Below are 16298 nucleotides of genomic sequence, written 5' to 3' on the forward strand. Positions count from 1 at the left end.
ACCACGCCCAGCTAATTTTTGTATTTTTAGTAGAGACGGGGTTTCACCATGTTGGCCAGGCTGGTCTCGAACTCCTGACCCCAGGTGATCCACCCTCCTCAGCCTCCCAAAGTGCTGGGATTACAGGTGTGAGCCACCGCGACCTGCCAGGGTACAAATTTTCTTTTTTTTTTTTTTAGACAGAGTCTCGCTCTGTCGCCCAGGCTGGAGTGCAGTGGCACGATCTCAGCTCACTGCAACCTCTGCCCCTCCAGATTTAAGCAATTCTCTGCCTCAGCCTCTGGAGTAGCTGGGATTACAGGCATGCGCCACCACGCCTGGATAATTTTTTTGTATTTTTAGTAGAGACGGGGTTTCACCATCTTGGTCAGGCTGGTCTTGAACTCCTGACCTCGTGATCCACCCGCCTTGGCCTCCCAAAGTGCTGGGATTACAGGCGTGTGCCACTGTGCCTGGCCATGGATACATATTTTCTAACTCATTCTCCTGGTTTCAGCGTTTTGTGTTTTTGGGTGTTAGGCTTGCTAGAATTGTAACCTTTGCCTTCCTGGAACAGAAAGCTCCAACTTTGTGTGTAATTTTACTGAAGTGGACCCACTGCTCAGAAAACAAAAAGAGAAAAACCCCAGGGGAATTAGGATACACACATATTGCAAAAGCCTCTGTGGTCAAGTGTGCGGGATTTCCAGAGGAAATGAAAGTCAGGACCAGCAAGAATATCAGATCAGCTGGCCAGAGCCCACCTCCATGGCTAGTCTTGCCCTGCAGCCAAGAACAAGCTTACTTCCTCTGAGTCAGCTCATAAGCCCTCCTTGGACCACAACCCTGGGCTGCATGTCAGTGCCACTGCCATGGTGGGTCCCCTGAGAGTCTAGGAGGCCTTAGAAAGATTCCGAGGCCTGGCCATGCATGGATTTTGCTCTTAAAAAATGTCTCTCAGCCGGGCGCAGTGGCTCACACCTGTAATCCCAGCACTTTGGGAGGCCAAGGCAGGCAGATCACAAGGCCAGGAGATCGAGACCAGCCTGGCGAACGTGGCGATACCCTATCTCTACTAAAAATACAAAAATTAGCTGGGCATGGTGGTAGCATGTGCCTGTAGTCCCAGCCACTCGGGAGGTTGAGGCAGGAGAATCGCTTGAACCTGGGAAGCGGAGGTTACAGTGAGCCGAGATCGTGCCACTGCACTCCAGCCTGGCAACAGAGCGAGACTCCGTCTCAAAACAAACAAACAAAAAAACGTCTTTCTCCTCTCTTTCAAATGAGCAGCTGCCCTAAAACCCACAGGAATGGATGGAAGGATAGAAAAAGGCAGAAAAGACACCCGCGGGACACTTTGGAAGCCAGTGCCATCTCTCTGTTCTCTAACAGTGCTAAGAAAGGATGGGCCTGTGGGTAATCATTCTGATCAAAAGCCAAGGCAGCAGCTGGACTGTGCCTCCAAACTGTTCTGGAGGAAGAAAATATGCAAAGAAAGATGTTATTCAGGGCTGCAAGCAGCCTCCCTCTCCTGCTCAATCTCCCTCTTTCTCTCTGAAATTCTTCCCACCCACGGGTGCCAGCTTTTTCTGTCCCATGATGTCGGGGGTTGGGACGGGGGATGGGAGAACTGACTGCCTGACTCCACCTGACCAGCTGCCTGCAATCTGTAGGTCGTGGAGTATAGGAGATCCAGACTGTTCCCCAGACACCAACTGCCAGCCTTTAAGTGTCCTCCATTTGCTACCACCCAGGGGACCAAGGGTTTTTCTCTCCCACAAACCATATAATTGGACTCACAGCCTTTTTCTTTTAGGAGAGCTTATTGAGGGGTTGATAGGAAGGGCACTGACAAGATAGGGGGGCTACCAGCTTCCCCAGGGGAAGTGACTCCTAGGCCAAGACTTTACAGCGTGAATTTGTGTTTCTCTGACTTGGACAGTTGGTTAGGTTTAAAAAGGAGAAGCCATTTTTCAGCGTGTGGATGGCCACCTCCCCAGAAGAGTTTCTCTTCTGGGAATAAAGTAGGAACCAAGGGGCTTGATGCAGTGGCTCACGCCTGTAATCCCAGCACTTTGGGAGGCTGAGGCAGGTGGATCACCTGAGGTCAGGAGTTCAAGACAAGCCTGGCCAATATGGTGAAACCCCGTCTCTACTAAAAATACAAAAAATTGGCCGGGCACAGTGGCTCACGCCTGTAATGCCAGCCCTTTGGGAGGCCGAGGCGGGTGGTTCACGAGGTCAGGAGATCGAGACCATCCTGGCTAACATGGTGAAGCCCCGTCTCTATTAAAAACACAAAAAATTAGCTGGGCATGGTGGTGGGCGCCTATAGTCCCAGCTACTTGGGAGGCTGAGGCAGAAGAATGGCGTGAACCCGGGAGGCGGAGCTTGCAGTGAGCCGAGATCTCACCACTGCACTCCAACCTGGGCAACAAAGCAAGACTGGGTCTCAAAAAAAAAAAAAAATTAGGCGGCTGTGATGGCACGCACCCATAGTCCCAGCTACTTGGGAGGCTGAGGCAGGAGAACTGCTTGAACCCGGGAGATGGAGGTTGCAGTGAGTCAAGATCGCGCCACTGCTCTCCCGCCTGGGCGACGAGCGAGACTTCGTCTCCAAAGAAAAAGGAACCAAGGTCATACCAATGTTCAAAGTTCAGATAAGGCTGAGTGTGGTGCTTATGCCTATACTCCCAGCTGCTTGGGACGCTGAGGTAAAGGGATCGCTTGATCCTGGGAGACTGAGTCTACAGTGAGCTGCGATCATGCCACTGCCCTCCAGCTTGGGCAACAGAATGAGACCCAGTCTCAAAAAAAAAAAAATTTAGATAAGATATTTTGACTGAAAATCTATCATGAACCCCAAAAATTCTGCCCAGGCCAATGTAGTCCAGGGAGAAGAGTGTTTTGCTTTATTAAATTTGTTTCTCTAAAGAGTTGGACCTGTGTTCATTTGCCTCTTTCTCCAATGCCTTAGAAATTAATGGTGTAGATCAATGAGGTACAACTTAGAGTCTAGAAATAAACCTATACACGTAAGGTCAATTAACTTTCAAAAAGGGTGCCACAGGCCAGGCGCGGTGACTCACGCCTGTCATCCCAGCACTTTGAGAGGCTGAGAAGGGTGGATCACCTGAGATCAGGAGTTTGAGACCAGCCTGGCCAACATGGTGAAAGCCCATCTCTACTAAAAATACAAAAATTATTCGGTGTGGTGGCAGGTGCCTGTAATTCCAGCTACTTGGGAGGCTGAGCAGGAGAATCATTTGAACCCGAGAGGTGGAGTCTGCAGTGAGCCGAGATAGCACCACTGCACCCCAGCCTGGGTGACAGAGCAAGATTTCATCTAAAAAAAAAAAAAAAGTTGGAGGGGCCACAGTCATTCAATAAATGGAGCTGGAACAGGCTGGAACAACTGGATATCCATGTTCAAAAGAAAGAAGTTGGACCCTTACCTCATACTATGTACAAAATTTACTGAAAATGGATCAAATATCTAAATGTAAGAGCTAAAAACTACCAAACTCATAGAAGAAAACATAGGGCTAAGTCTTCATGACCTTGGATTTGGCTATGGATTCTTAGATATGACACCAAAAGCACAAGCAAGTAACAAAAGAAAAAATGGACTTCATTGGTATCTAAAACTTTTGTGCATCAAACACCACTATCATGAAAGTGAAGCGATAACCCAAAAATGGGAAAAATATTTGCAAGTCATATATCTGATAAGAGTCTAGGATCCAGAATACATAAAGAACTGTTAGAACTCAACAATTCAAAAAACAAACAAACAAATGAGCAAAGGACTTGATTGTACATTTCTCCGCAAAAGATCTGCAGATGGTCAATAAACATGGTCCTCAACATCATCAGTCATTAGGGAAATGCAAATAAAAGTCACAATGAGGGCTGGATGTGGCGGCTCATGCCTGTAATCCCAGCACATTGGGAGGCTGAGGTGGGCAGGTCACAAGGTCAAAAGATCGAGACCATTTGGGCCAACATGGTGAAACCCCGTCTCTACTAAAAATACAAAAATTAGTTGGGCGTTGTGGCACGCACCTGTAGTCTCAGCTACTCGGGAGGCTGAGGCAGGAGAATCACTTGAATCCGGGAGGCGGAGGTTGCAGTGAGCCGAGATCGCGCCACTCCAGCCTGACGACAGAGCAAGACCCCGTCTTGAAAAAAAAAAACAAAACAAAACCACAGTGAGATACCACTCCCTACCCACTAGGATGGCTATAACTAAAAACACTGAAAATAACAAGTGTTGATGAGGATGTGGAGAAATTGGAAACTTCATACATTGCTGGTAAAATGGTACAGCTATTGTAGAAAACTTTTTGGCAGTCTTCGAACACTTAACCATGGAATTACCATATGACCCAGCAATTTCACTCTTAGGTATATACCCAAAAGAAGTGAAAACAGAAACTGGTACTTGAATGTTCATAGTAGCATTATGTGTAATACCCAAAGGTTTGAAACAACCCAAATGCCCATCAACTGGTGATTGGGTAAACAAAATATGCTATATTTATTCATTTCATGGAGTTTTCTTCAACCATAAAATAATGAAGTATTGATAGATGCTACCACATGGATGAATCTTGGAAACTATGCAAGATGCCAGACACAACAGCCCACATATCGTATGATTCCATTTATATGAAATGTCCAGGCTGGGCGTGGTGGCTCACACCTGTAATCTGAGTGCTCTGGGAGGCCGAAGCGGGCGGATCAGGAGGTCAGAAGATCGAGACCATCCTGGCTAACACGGTGAAACCCCGTCTCTACTAAAAATACAAAAAATTAGCCGGGTGTGGTGGTGGGCACCTGTAGTCCCAGCTACTTGGGAGGCTGAGGCAGGAGAATGGCGTGAACCCGGGAGGCAGAGCTTGCGGTGAGCCGAGATCGCACCACTACACTCCAGCCGGGGTGACAGTGTGAGACTCTGTCTCAAAAAAAAAAAAAGAAAAAAAAAAAAGAAATGTCCAGAATAGGCAAATCCATAGAGACAGCAGAGTAGTGGTTGCTAGGGAACTGGAGAGACAGGACAATGGCAGTCACTGCTTAATGGGTATGGAGCTTCCTTTTGGGGAGATAAAAATGTTCTGGAATGAGATGGTGGTGATGGTTGCACAACATTTTGAATGTATAAATTTTACACTTTAAAATGAATTCTACACTTTGGTTAAAGTGGTAAATTTTTTTTTTTTTTTTGAGACGGAGTCTCACTCTGTCGCCCAGGCTGGAGTGCAGTGGTGCGATCTCGGCTCACTGCAAGCTCCACCTCCCAGGTTCACACCATTCTCCTGCCTCAGCCTCCCGAGTAGCTGGGACCACAGGCGCCCGCCACCAGGCCTGGCTAATGTTTTTGTATTTTTACTAGAGACGGGGTTTCACCATTTTAGCCAGGATGGTCTCGATCTCCTGACCTCGTGATCTGCCCGCCTCGGCCTCCCAAAGTGCTGGGATTACAGGCGTGAGCCACTGTGCCCGGCCGAAACGGTAAATTTTATGGGATGTGAATTTTGCCTCAATATAAAAGAAAAAGTTGGTTGGCTGTGGTGGCTCACATTTGTAATCTCAGCACTTTGGGAGGCCAAGGCAAGAGGATTGCGTGAGTCCAGGAATTTGAGACCAGCCTGGGCAACACAGCTAGACATCGTCTCTATAAATAATAAAACATTAGCCGAGCGCGGTGGCTCATGCCTGTAATCCCAGCACTTTGGGGAGGCTGAAGTGGGTGGATCACCTGAGGCCAGGAGTTCAAGACCAGCCTGGCCAACATGGCAAAACCCCATTTCTACTAAAAATACAAAATTTAGCCAGGCATGGTGGCGGGTGCCTGTCATCCCAGCTACTTGGGAGGCTGAGGCAGGAGAATCACTTGAACTCAGGAGTCAGAGGTTGCAGTGAGCCGAGATCATGCCACTGCACTCCAGCCTGGGCAACACAGCAAGACTCCATCTCAAAAAAAAAAAAAAAAGTTTTGGGCCGGGTGCGGTGGCTCATGCCTGTAATCCCAGCACTTTGGGAGGCCTAGGCAGGTGGATCACTAGGTCAGGAGATCGAGACCATCCTGACTAACATGGTGAAACCTCGTCTCTACTAAATGTACAAAAAACTATCCGGGCGTGATGGCAGGTGCCTGTAGTCTCAGCTACTTGGGAGGCTGAGGCAGGAGAACAGTGTGAACCTGGGAGATGGAGCTTGCAGTGAGCAGAGATCGCGCCACTGCACTCCTGCCTGGGCGACAGAGCGAGACTCTGTCTCAAAAAAAAAAAAAAAAAAAAATTAGCTGGGTGTGGTGGTGCATGCCTGAAGTCCCAGCTACTCAGGAATCTGAGGTGGGAGGATTGCTTGAGCCCAGGAGGTTGAGACTGCAGTGAGCTATAATGGTGCCACTGCCCTCCAGCCTGGGCAACAGAGTGAGACCCCATCTCTAAAAAAATTAAAAACATGGCCGGGCAAGGTGGCTCACGCCTACCAGCACTTTGGGAGGCTAAGGCAGGCGGATCCCTTGAGGTCAGGAGTTCCAGACCAGCCTGGCCAACATGGCAAAACCCCGTCTCTACTAAAAATACAAAAATTAGCCAGGCGTGGTGGCAGGCACCTGTAATCCCAGCTACTTGGGAGGCTGAGGCAGGAGAATCGCTTGAACCCGGGAGGCAGAGGTTGCAGTGAGCCGAGATCACACCACTGCACTCCAGCCTGGGTGGCAAGAGCAAGACTCTGTCTCAAAAAATAAAAATAAAAATAATAATAATAATAATAAATTTTAAAAAGTAAAAAACAAACAAAACAAACAAAAGACAGAAAAAAAAAATCAGCCTCAGATCTAACCCCTGCGCTCGTGGCTTATTTGTGGAACAGTAGTGGAATGGATTCTCACAGTGGTTAGGACTCTAGCTTGGAGAGAACACCAGTGAGGATCTACTTGTCTTCTGTTAGAGAGAAACTGTCAGGAAGCTAGGGAGGATTAGCCTTGTGTTACATTTGTTCCCAAGTCTAGTTGCTCAAAACCAGGACTCCTAGAGCTGGTCAGTTGTGGCAAGTACTTTTGTTTGGTTAACCCCAAATCAGTCCCAAAACCTTTCTTCCTGTCCTCCACTCACTGTAAAGGATGGGATGGCCGGATATGTCCTGGCTTTGTCTTTGTCAGGGAGGACTTTAGACTTTATAGCCCCTGTTTGGCCAGTGCTGTGAGGAGAGGTCAGGAGACCTCTTGAGACCTTGAAAACAGTCTTTCTTTGCTGATAAGATCAAAGCTGGGCGGTGAAAATTCTTTGCCTGGTATCACTCCCTGCTTCCTGCATCTGAACATGTTGTGAGGATGTGGTGTATGCGGCTGCTGCAGCCATCATGAAACCATGAGGGGAAACCTAAAAGAACCAGAATGACCATAGCCCAGAGCCCTGTCTTTTCTTCTCCTTTTTTTTTGAGATGGAGTTTCACTGTGTCACCCAGGCTGCAGTGCAGTGGTGCCATCTCAGCTCACCGCAACCTCCACCTCCCGGGTTCAGGCAATTCTCCCGCCTCAGCCTCCCGAGTAGCTGGGATTACAGGCACCTGCCGTCACACCCAGCTAATTTTTGTATTTTTAGTGGAGACAGGGTTTCACCATGTTGGCCAGGCTGGTCTTGAACTCCTGACTTCAAGTGATCCACCCACCTCAGCCTCCCAAAGTGCTGGGTTTAGAGGCGTGAGCCACCATGCCCGGTCTTTTTTTTTTTTTCAAAGGCTTAACTTTTTCTTGTATAAAAACACTATGTTGTAGCCACAGCTGGAGCCTGGGTCCTCTGCACAGAGACTCTGGTCTGGGTCTTGACAAGATGGCGAGTGAATTCCTGGTAAAGAGACTTGGTGAATACAGTATTCTTCTAGAGGTCGGGTCAGGTAGCTGTAGGTCTTGGAGATGACATCAAAGCTGGCCTTGGCAAAGTTGCTCAGGGTGGCAGTGCAGCCCCTGGCCAAGGTGTAGCAGTCATCGATACCAGCTATCATCAGCACCTTCCTGGGCACCGGGCATCATGGCGGAGACGATGCCAGCGCCCTTGGGCACAGGGTTAAGGTGCACTAGCACAGAGCCATGGTGGCCTGTCACCTTGCAAGGGACACTGTGGGGCTTGCCGATATTGTTCCCCCAGTAGCCTCTGTGCCCAGGGACCGTGGAGAGTTGATGGCCCCTTGGATGGCAGTGGCCACCTCTTGAAGCACTTAACACGCAGAATGAGGTGGCCATTGTAGTCGAGTGGCAACAAATGACTTGAACCTGGTGTACTGGCCAGCGCAGGTCGGCTTCTGCACCGGCATGATCTTCAAAACCCCATCCTTGAGAGAAGCCCCCAGGGAAAAAGTAAATGATATCAGACTCCTTGAGGGGCAGGGAGAAGAGATAGACCTCCTCCAGGGACTTGATCTTCATGTCCTTGACCAGACGGCCCAGCTTGGTGACGGGCATCCACTCCTTATCCTCAGCCTTGCCTCTGAGAGCTCCATAGCCTTGGAGCTCTCATGCCCCTGGCCCCAACCCTGGCCGTGACCTCAGCCCCAGATGCCAGTGCCGAAGCCTCTGCAGAAGCTGCCACTGTTCCTCATCCCAGGGCCTCTGGGCCTCCCACTGCACTGTGTCATCTGCCATTTGGTGTTTTCTCGGAGAAGAAGCTCTGTCATCTTCTTACATGAGCAAAGTAAACATCTATGTCTTTCCCACATTGTTGGTCATGTTTTCTGTTACTTGCAGCTGAATGCATTCCTGTGCCATCAATCATGTCCACTTTAGAGATAAACAGGGCATCGAAAAAGGGGAGGTCTTCCTTTGGAGCCAGCTTCTTGTTTCTTGGAACTGGAGATTCAGGTGGAGGAGGAGAAAAGTCCCTCTGCCTGGGGGTTGAGCTGGGGATGAGGAGTGGAGTTTCCGGCAGAGAAGTCTTGGGGTAAGGCCAATACTCGCTCTTCCATGACAGAGCCTGAGGATCTTCCCTGGCCCCAGGTCCCAGGCCTTGGCTGCATGAGGAGTCACAAGATGCCTCTCCTGAACCGAGTACCAGGGAGTTCTCCCTAATACTGATGGGCACTGGTGGGCAGGGAAGAAGACAGCAGTAGCCATGGGTGGTGACTCAGATCACAGACCTGGCTCCAGTCCCTGCTCTGCCACGAACTGCCTGTGTGTCCCAGTGCCCCAACCAACTCCCTTAGGGCAAGGACTCTGAGCCCTCATCTGTGAATAGGACTCTGTGTTCACAGGGAGCCTCCTGCCCCAGGTCCCCTGGCCTCTGGGCTTCTTCTCAGAAACGTGAGTAAATCCTGGCAGGTGAGGGACCCAGGGGGAGCAATAGAGGGCTTTGTGTCACAGCCAGGAGTCAGCAAGTGCCCAGTCTGCAAGCATCCAATCTAACAGGAGAGTCCTCCAGGCACGTGGCTTCCTGAGGGCTAGGTCCAGTGGGGGTGGGGATGGGGGGGTAAGATTCTGCTGTGAGCAATGCAGAGTAAGGAAAGGATCCAAGTTCCAAGGACCGTGGCTTTGCTGCCAGCTGACCCCTTCCTCCCCACCTGCCAAATACTCCCCCAAGTCCCCCATCACCCCATTGCTTCCTGCTTTCCGCTGATGGGGCAGTCAGCATGGAGGCCAGGCTTGGCACCGCAGGAGGGATTCCGGAGCGCTGGGAGTCCTGCACGCTGGAAAGGCTTTTCTCAGGAGTCTTCCCTGGCTCCCTGGGAGGCTGAGCTGCAGGGAAATGCCCAGTGTTCACCCCACCCGCCAGCTTTCCTGGAACCTTCTGTAGAGTGAGCCAAGAAAGAATCTGCCCACAGGGCCCTGGGGCTATAAATTCTCTCTTTTCCCTGCTCCTGGAGATGAACCAGGAAGAAAGCTCATGACTCTTCCCTGGGTGGATGCTCTCAATAACAATAACAAGGCCCAGTGTGGTGGCCCATGGCTGTAATCCCATCACTTTGGGAGGCTGAGGCAAGCGGATGGCTTGAGCACAGGAGTTTGAGACTAGTCTGGCTCTACAAGAAATACAAAGAAAATTAGCCAGGCGTGGTGGCATGCGCTTGTGGTCCCAGCTACTCAGGAGGCTGAGGAGTTCGAACCAGAGCAACTCCATCTTGAATAGGGGCTGGGTAAAATAAGGCTGAGACCTACTGGGCTGCATTCCCAGGAAGTTAGCCATTCTAAGTCACAGGATGAGATAGGACGTCAGCACAAGATACAGGTCACACAGACCTTGCTGATAAAATGGGTTGTAGTAAAGAAGCCAGCCAAATCCCAACATAACCAAGATGGCAACAAAGTGACCTCTGGTCATCCTCGCAGCTCATTATACGCTAATTATAATCATTAGCAGGCTAAAAGACATCCCACCAACGCCATGACAGTTTACAAATGCCATGGCAATATCAGGAAGTTATACTATACCTACACTGTCTTAAAGTATACCCTATACTGTCTTAAAAGGGGAAGAACCCTCAGTGCTGGAAATTGTCCACCTCTTTCCCGGAAAACTCATGAATAATCCACCCCTTGTTTAACGTATAATCAAGAAGTAATAGGCCGGGTGTGGTGGCTCAGGCCCGTAATCCCAGCACTTTGGGAGGCCGAGGCAAGCAGATCACAAGGTCAGGAGATCGATACCATCCTGGCTAACACGGTAAAACCCCATCTCTACTAAAAATACAAAAATGAGCCGGGCGTGGTGGCACACGTCTGTAGTCCCAGCTACTCGGGAGGCTGAGGCAGGAGAATCGCTGGAACCCGGGAAGCGGAGGTTACAGTGAGCTGAGATCAAGCCATTGCACTCCAGCCTGGGTGACAGAGTAAAAATAATTAACTATAAGTATTATCAGTCGAGCAGCCCAAGCTGCTTCTCTGTCTATAGAGTAGCCATTCTTTAATCCTTTACTTTCTTAATAAACTTGTTTTCAATATACTCTATGGACTGGCACGGTCCAAGAACCCTTTCTAGGGGTCTGGATTGGGACCCCTTTCCAGTAACACATATATGTTTTTTCCACTCTACAGCATTTAAAACCAAAGATATTGCTTCCAATAGATACTCTCACAATCCATTTTAGTGAAGGTTCCTCAGGGAGCTGATGACACAAATCTACAGAGTGCGGGTTTGTAGATTTGATGATCTACATAATGGAACAGTGCTTCACACTGTGCTCTCTGGTGTTAGTAGTTAGTTGGTTTTGCCTTCCCTGACATTGGCTACCTTCTTGGTAACCACAGGTCTCAGAGATATATCTGTTGCCCTGGCATAATTTTTCACTGAACTCCACAGGGAGAGGGTCTATGAGGCATGTCTGGCCTTCCTTCCTGTCCTGGTCAGGAATTCAGGTTTTCAGGTGTCTCTGGGGTCACCTTGGCCAAGAGGGTCTATTCAGTTGGTTGGGGGCTTAAGATTTTATTTTTGGTTTATAAATCTAACAAGCACGGCTGGGCGTGGTGGCTCACACCTATAATCCCAGCACTTTGGGAGGCTGAGGAGGGTGGATCACCTGAGGTCGGGAGTTGAAAACCAGTCTGACCAACATGGAGAAACCCCGTCTCTACTAAAAATACAAAATTAGCCAGGCGTGGTGGCGTGTGCCTGTAATGCCAGCTACTGGGGTGGCTGAGGCAGGAGAATCGCTTGAACCCGGGAGACGGAAGTTGCAGTGAGCCGAGATGGCGCCATTGCACTCCAGCCTGGGCTACAAGAGCGAAACTCCATCTGGAAACAAACAAACAAAAACCCTAATAACCACAATAAACATATAATCCCTTGGTTGTTGCCATCTGTGATAGTTAAAACGAAAGTGAAAGGAAGTGCTGGACCCTGAGGCTGGACCATGCTCAGATGTGGGTCTGCCTGAACTCAGGTCACTAGTCTCAAAATGTCTGCTGGCTGCCCTTCCTTATCACTGTGCAATGGACGGCTCTCAGTTAACAATGACTCTAAGCCACTGGCATTTTCAGGGCATCTCCGTAGTCACATGGTGGTCTACAAGCGTATAAAACATGAACCACACCACTCCACATAAAAGCAACGGACCAGCCAGGCACAGTGGCTCATGTCTGAAATTCCAGCACGTTGAGAGGCCAAGGTGGGATGATCCCTTGAGCCTGGGAGCTCAAGACCAGCCTGGGGAACATAGTGAGATTCCCGTCTCTACAAAAAATTTAAAAAATTAGCACCTGTGGTACAAGTGGTGGATCAGTTGAGCCCAGGAGAGCAAGGCTGCAGTGAGCTATGATGGCGCCATTGCATTCCAGCCTGGGCAACAGAGTGAAACCCTGTCTTAAAAAAAAAAGAAAAAGAAAGAAAGTGATCGACCACCCTGAGATTTCCTGTGGGTGGCAAGCCACCCAGGCGCTGAGGCAAGAGACCGAGGACATGAGCTGTTCCAGTATAATAAAATATAAAACAAGAATAGTTATACCAGATATAGATCTTAGATATGATTATATATGATTATCATTAATCATTAATTTGTAGCAATTACTCTTTATTCCAATATTATAATAATCCTCACTCTATAATCATAACCTAGGAAAAACCAGGCCATACAGAGATAGGAGCTGAGGGGACATAGTGAGGTGTGACCAGAAGACAAGAGTGTGAGCCTTCTGTTATGCCCAGACAGGGCCACCAGAAGGGCTCCTTGGTCTAGCGGTGATGCCAGCGTCTGGGAAGACACCCGTTGCCAGGCGGACCGTGGTCTAGCGGTAGCGAAAAGTGTCAAGGAACAACACCCGCTACTTAGCAGACTGGGAAAGGGAGTCTCCTTTTCCCTGGGGGAGTTTAGAGAAGACTCTGCTCCTCCACCTCTTGTGGAGGGCCTGACATCAGTCAGGACTGCCTGCAGTTATCTGGAGGCCCAACTGTCTCCCTGTGATGCTGTGCTTCAGTGGTCACGCTCCTAGTCTGCCTTCATGTTCCATCCTGTACACCTGGCTCTGCCTTCTAGATAACAGTAGAAAATTAGTGAAAGTACTAAAAGTCTATAATATGCAGAAATAATGGCATAAGCTGTCTTTCTCTTTGTCTCCTCTCTCTCTCTCTGCCTCAGCTGCCAGGCAGGGAAGGGCCCCCTGTCCAGTGGACACGTGACCCATGTGACCTTACCTATCATTGGAGATGACTCACATTCTTTACCCTGCCCCTTTTGCTTTGTATCCAATAAATAACAGCACAGCCAGATGTGGGGAAAAGCAAGAGAGATCAGATTGTTACTGTGTCTATGTAGAAAGAAGTAGACATAGGAGACTCCATTTTGTTCTGTACTAAGAAAAATTCTTCTGCCTTGAGATTCTGTTAATCTACAACCTTACCCCCAATCCCGTGCTCTCTGAAACATGTGCTGTGTCAACTCAGAGTTAAATGGATTAAGGGCGGTGCAAGATGTGCTTTGTTAAACAGATGCTTGAAGGCAGCATGCTCCTTAAGAGTCATCACCACTCCCTAATCTCAAGTACCCAGGGACACAAAAACTGCGGAAGGCCGCAGGGACCTCTGCCTAGGAAAGCCAGGTATTGTCCAAGGTTTCTCCCCATGTGATAGTCTGAAATATGGCCTCGTGGGAAGGGAAAGACCTGACCGTCCCCCAGCCCGACACCCGTAAAGGGTCTGTGCTGAGGAGGATTAGTAAAAGAGGAAGGCATGCCTCTTGCAGTTGAGACAAGAGGAAGGCATCTGTCTCCTGCCCGTCCCTGGGCAATGGAATGTCTCGGTATAAAACCCGATGGTACGTTCCATCTACTGAGATAGGGAAAAACCGCCTTAGGGCTGGAGGTGGGACATGCGGGCAGCAATACTGCTTTGTAAAGCATTGAGATGTTTATGTGGATGCACATCTAAAAGCACAGCACTTAATCCTTTACCTTGTCTATGATGCAAAGACCTTTGTTCACGTGTTTGTCTGCTGACCCTCTCCCCACTATTGTCTTGTGACCCTGACACATCCCCCTCTCGGAGAAACACCCACGAATGATCAATAAATACTAAGGGAACTCAGAGGCTGGCGGGATCCTCCATAGGGGATCCTCCATATGCTGAACGCTGGTTCCCCGGGTCCCCTTATTTCTTTCTCTATACTTTGTCTCTGTGTCTTTTTCTTTCCTAAGTCTCTCATTCCACCTTACGAGAAACACCCACAGGTGTGTAGGGGCAACCCACCCCTACAGCCAGACATTCGGGGCTACTACCGGTCTCCGCGAATTGGTGGTAGTGGTCCCCGGGGCCCAGCTGTCTTTTCTTTTATCTCTTTGTCTTGTGTCTTTATTTCTACACTCTCTCGTCGCCACACACAGGGAGAAGCCCACCGACCCTGTGGGGCTGGACCCTACAATTTCCCAGACGGATGATTCATTCCCTTCACCCATTTCTTGATCTCTCAGCTCCTGGCCCAGCTGGCTTGCCACATGCTCTGTTGGGGGCAGGCCTTTGCAAACCTATCCCCAGAGTCTAAGGAAGCTGAAAGGCCAAAGAAAGAGGCTGACCAATCTAGTTTCTTAGAAAGAAACGTTTAATAGGAACTTAGAAGCCATGTCTGAGTCTCAGACAGCAGCAAGACAAGATGGTGGACTGCCGCCATTATTCCTTTGCGTTTTTTTTCTTTTTTTGAGACAGGCTCTCACTCTGTCACCCAGGCTGGAATGCAGTGGTGCCATCATTGTTGTTCACTGCAGCCTCAATCTCCTGGGCTCAAGTGATCCTCCCACCTCAGCCTCCTAAGTGGTTGGGACTACAGGCATGCATTATGACACTCAGCTAATTATTTTATTTTTTGAAGAAATGGGGTCTCACTTTGTTGCAGTGCCTGGTCTCGAATTCCCGGGCTCAAGTGATCCTCCCACCTCGGCCTCCCAAAGTGCTGGGATTATAGGCGTGAGCCATATCATGACTGGCTGATATGATTTCTTAAAGCGGGAGCCAGATGTCCAGGGAGGACATCTCTTTGACCCAGGATGGCAGAGCTGGCCTTCCTGAGTCCTGGATCCCCACTCCTATGCTTGTACTAAGTCCAGTCAGCTCTCTCTAACTTCAGCAGGAAGTAAAGATGCAAAAGCCTCGAGGCACCAAGAGCCCTGCCCTGCATGGTATCAGCACCCTATCATGGCCTCAAACACCTATTTCCTCCAATGTCCTGGGGCCACGGTACAAGGGGCCTGGGGTCTAACTGCCTAGGCTTCCTCTTCTGGGACTTGCCAATTAAAAGGCTGATTTTCCAGAAGGTTGACACCCGAGGTTTTTTTTGTTTTTTTTGTTTTTTTTTGAGACGGAGTTTCGCTCTTGTTGCTCTTGTTGCCCAGGCTGGAGTGCAATGGCGATCTCGGCTCAGTGCGATCTCGGCTAACCACAACTTCCACCTCCCAGGTTCAAGCAATTCTCCTGCCTCAGCCTCCCAAGTAGCTAGGATTACAGGCATGAGCCACCACGCCCGGCTAGACACCCAAGGGTTCTAATCCCTCACCCTATCCCCTCAAGTTCCTTGTTCTGCTGCCTAGAGGTCACAGTGGCTTCTGACCTCCAAGCCAATTCAACAGCTCTTGGCTGGGCACTTGCTCTGCAATAGTGCTGGGTTCTGGAGGAGACAGACTATGTCCTTTTGGTGATGCCATGCCCTACTCTTCTTAGAAGCTTGCAGTTTATTAGGAGAAACTACAGCGTGCACCCAGCCAGCCACAGGACAGGCAGCAAGTGATTGTAGCAGGAGGAATCTGAGAAGGCATGTCTAACTGATTCATTCACTTACAGCCCCAAACTTATTTCCCATCTGCCCACGTCGATTCTAAACCCTGAAAATGTAGTCCTTTGTCTTTAAGGAGCAAAGAGTCTTCCTAGAGAGACAGAAACACGAATAAAAAATGTACTAGCGGCCGGGCGCGGTGGCTCACACCTGTAATCCCAGCACTTTGGGAGGCCGAGGCAGGTGGATCACCTGAGGTCAGGAGTTCGAGACCAGCCTGGCCAACATGATGAAACCCTGTCTCTACTAAAAACACAAAAATTAGCCAGGCATGGTGACGCCTGCTTGTAATCCCAACTACTCAGGAACCTGAGGCAGGAGAATCGCTTGAACTTGGGAGGCGGAGGTTGCAGTGAGCTGAGATCTTGCCACTGTACTTCAACCTGGGCAGCAAAGTGAGATTCTGTCTCAAAAAAAGAAAAAAAAAAAAAAAAAAGTACTAGCCATGTCAGGAGTGTTGGTAAGCAGGAGCTTCCTGGAGTGGGAGGGACATGGGACCAGAAAGGAAGGAGAAGTGATATTGCATAGACCTAGCTCCAGTTCCAATATGGCCTTGGGATTCAAGGTCAGAG

At 49.3% G+C, this 16298-nt stretch overlaps 1 pseudogene; it reads right to left on the minus strand.

Moving 5' to 3' along the window:
* Positions 1-6774: 6774 nt before the first annotated feature.
* On the minus strand, positions 6775-8696 carry LOC100979673 (small ribosomal subunit protein uS5-like; annotated as a pseudogene).
* Positions 8697-16298: the final 7602 nt, after the last annotated feature.

This window comes from Pan paniscus, chromosome 9 (assembly GCF_029289425.2).
Source record: "Pan paniscus chromosome 9, NHGRI_mPanPan1-v2.0_pri, whole genome shotgun sequence".
Lineage (NCBI taxonomy): Eukaryota > Metazoa > Chordata > Mammalia > Primates > Hominidae > Pan > Pan paniscus.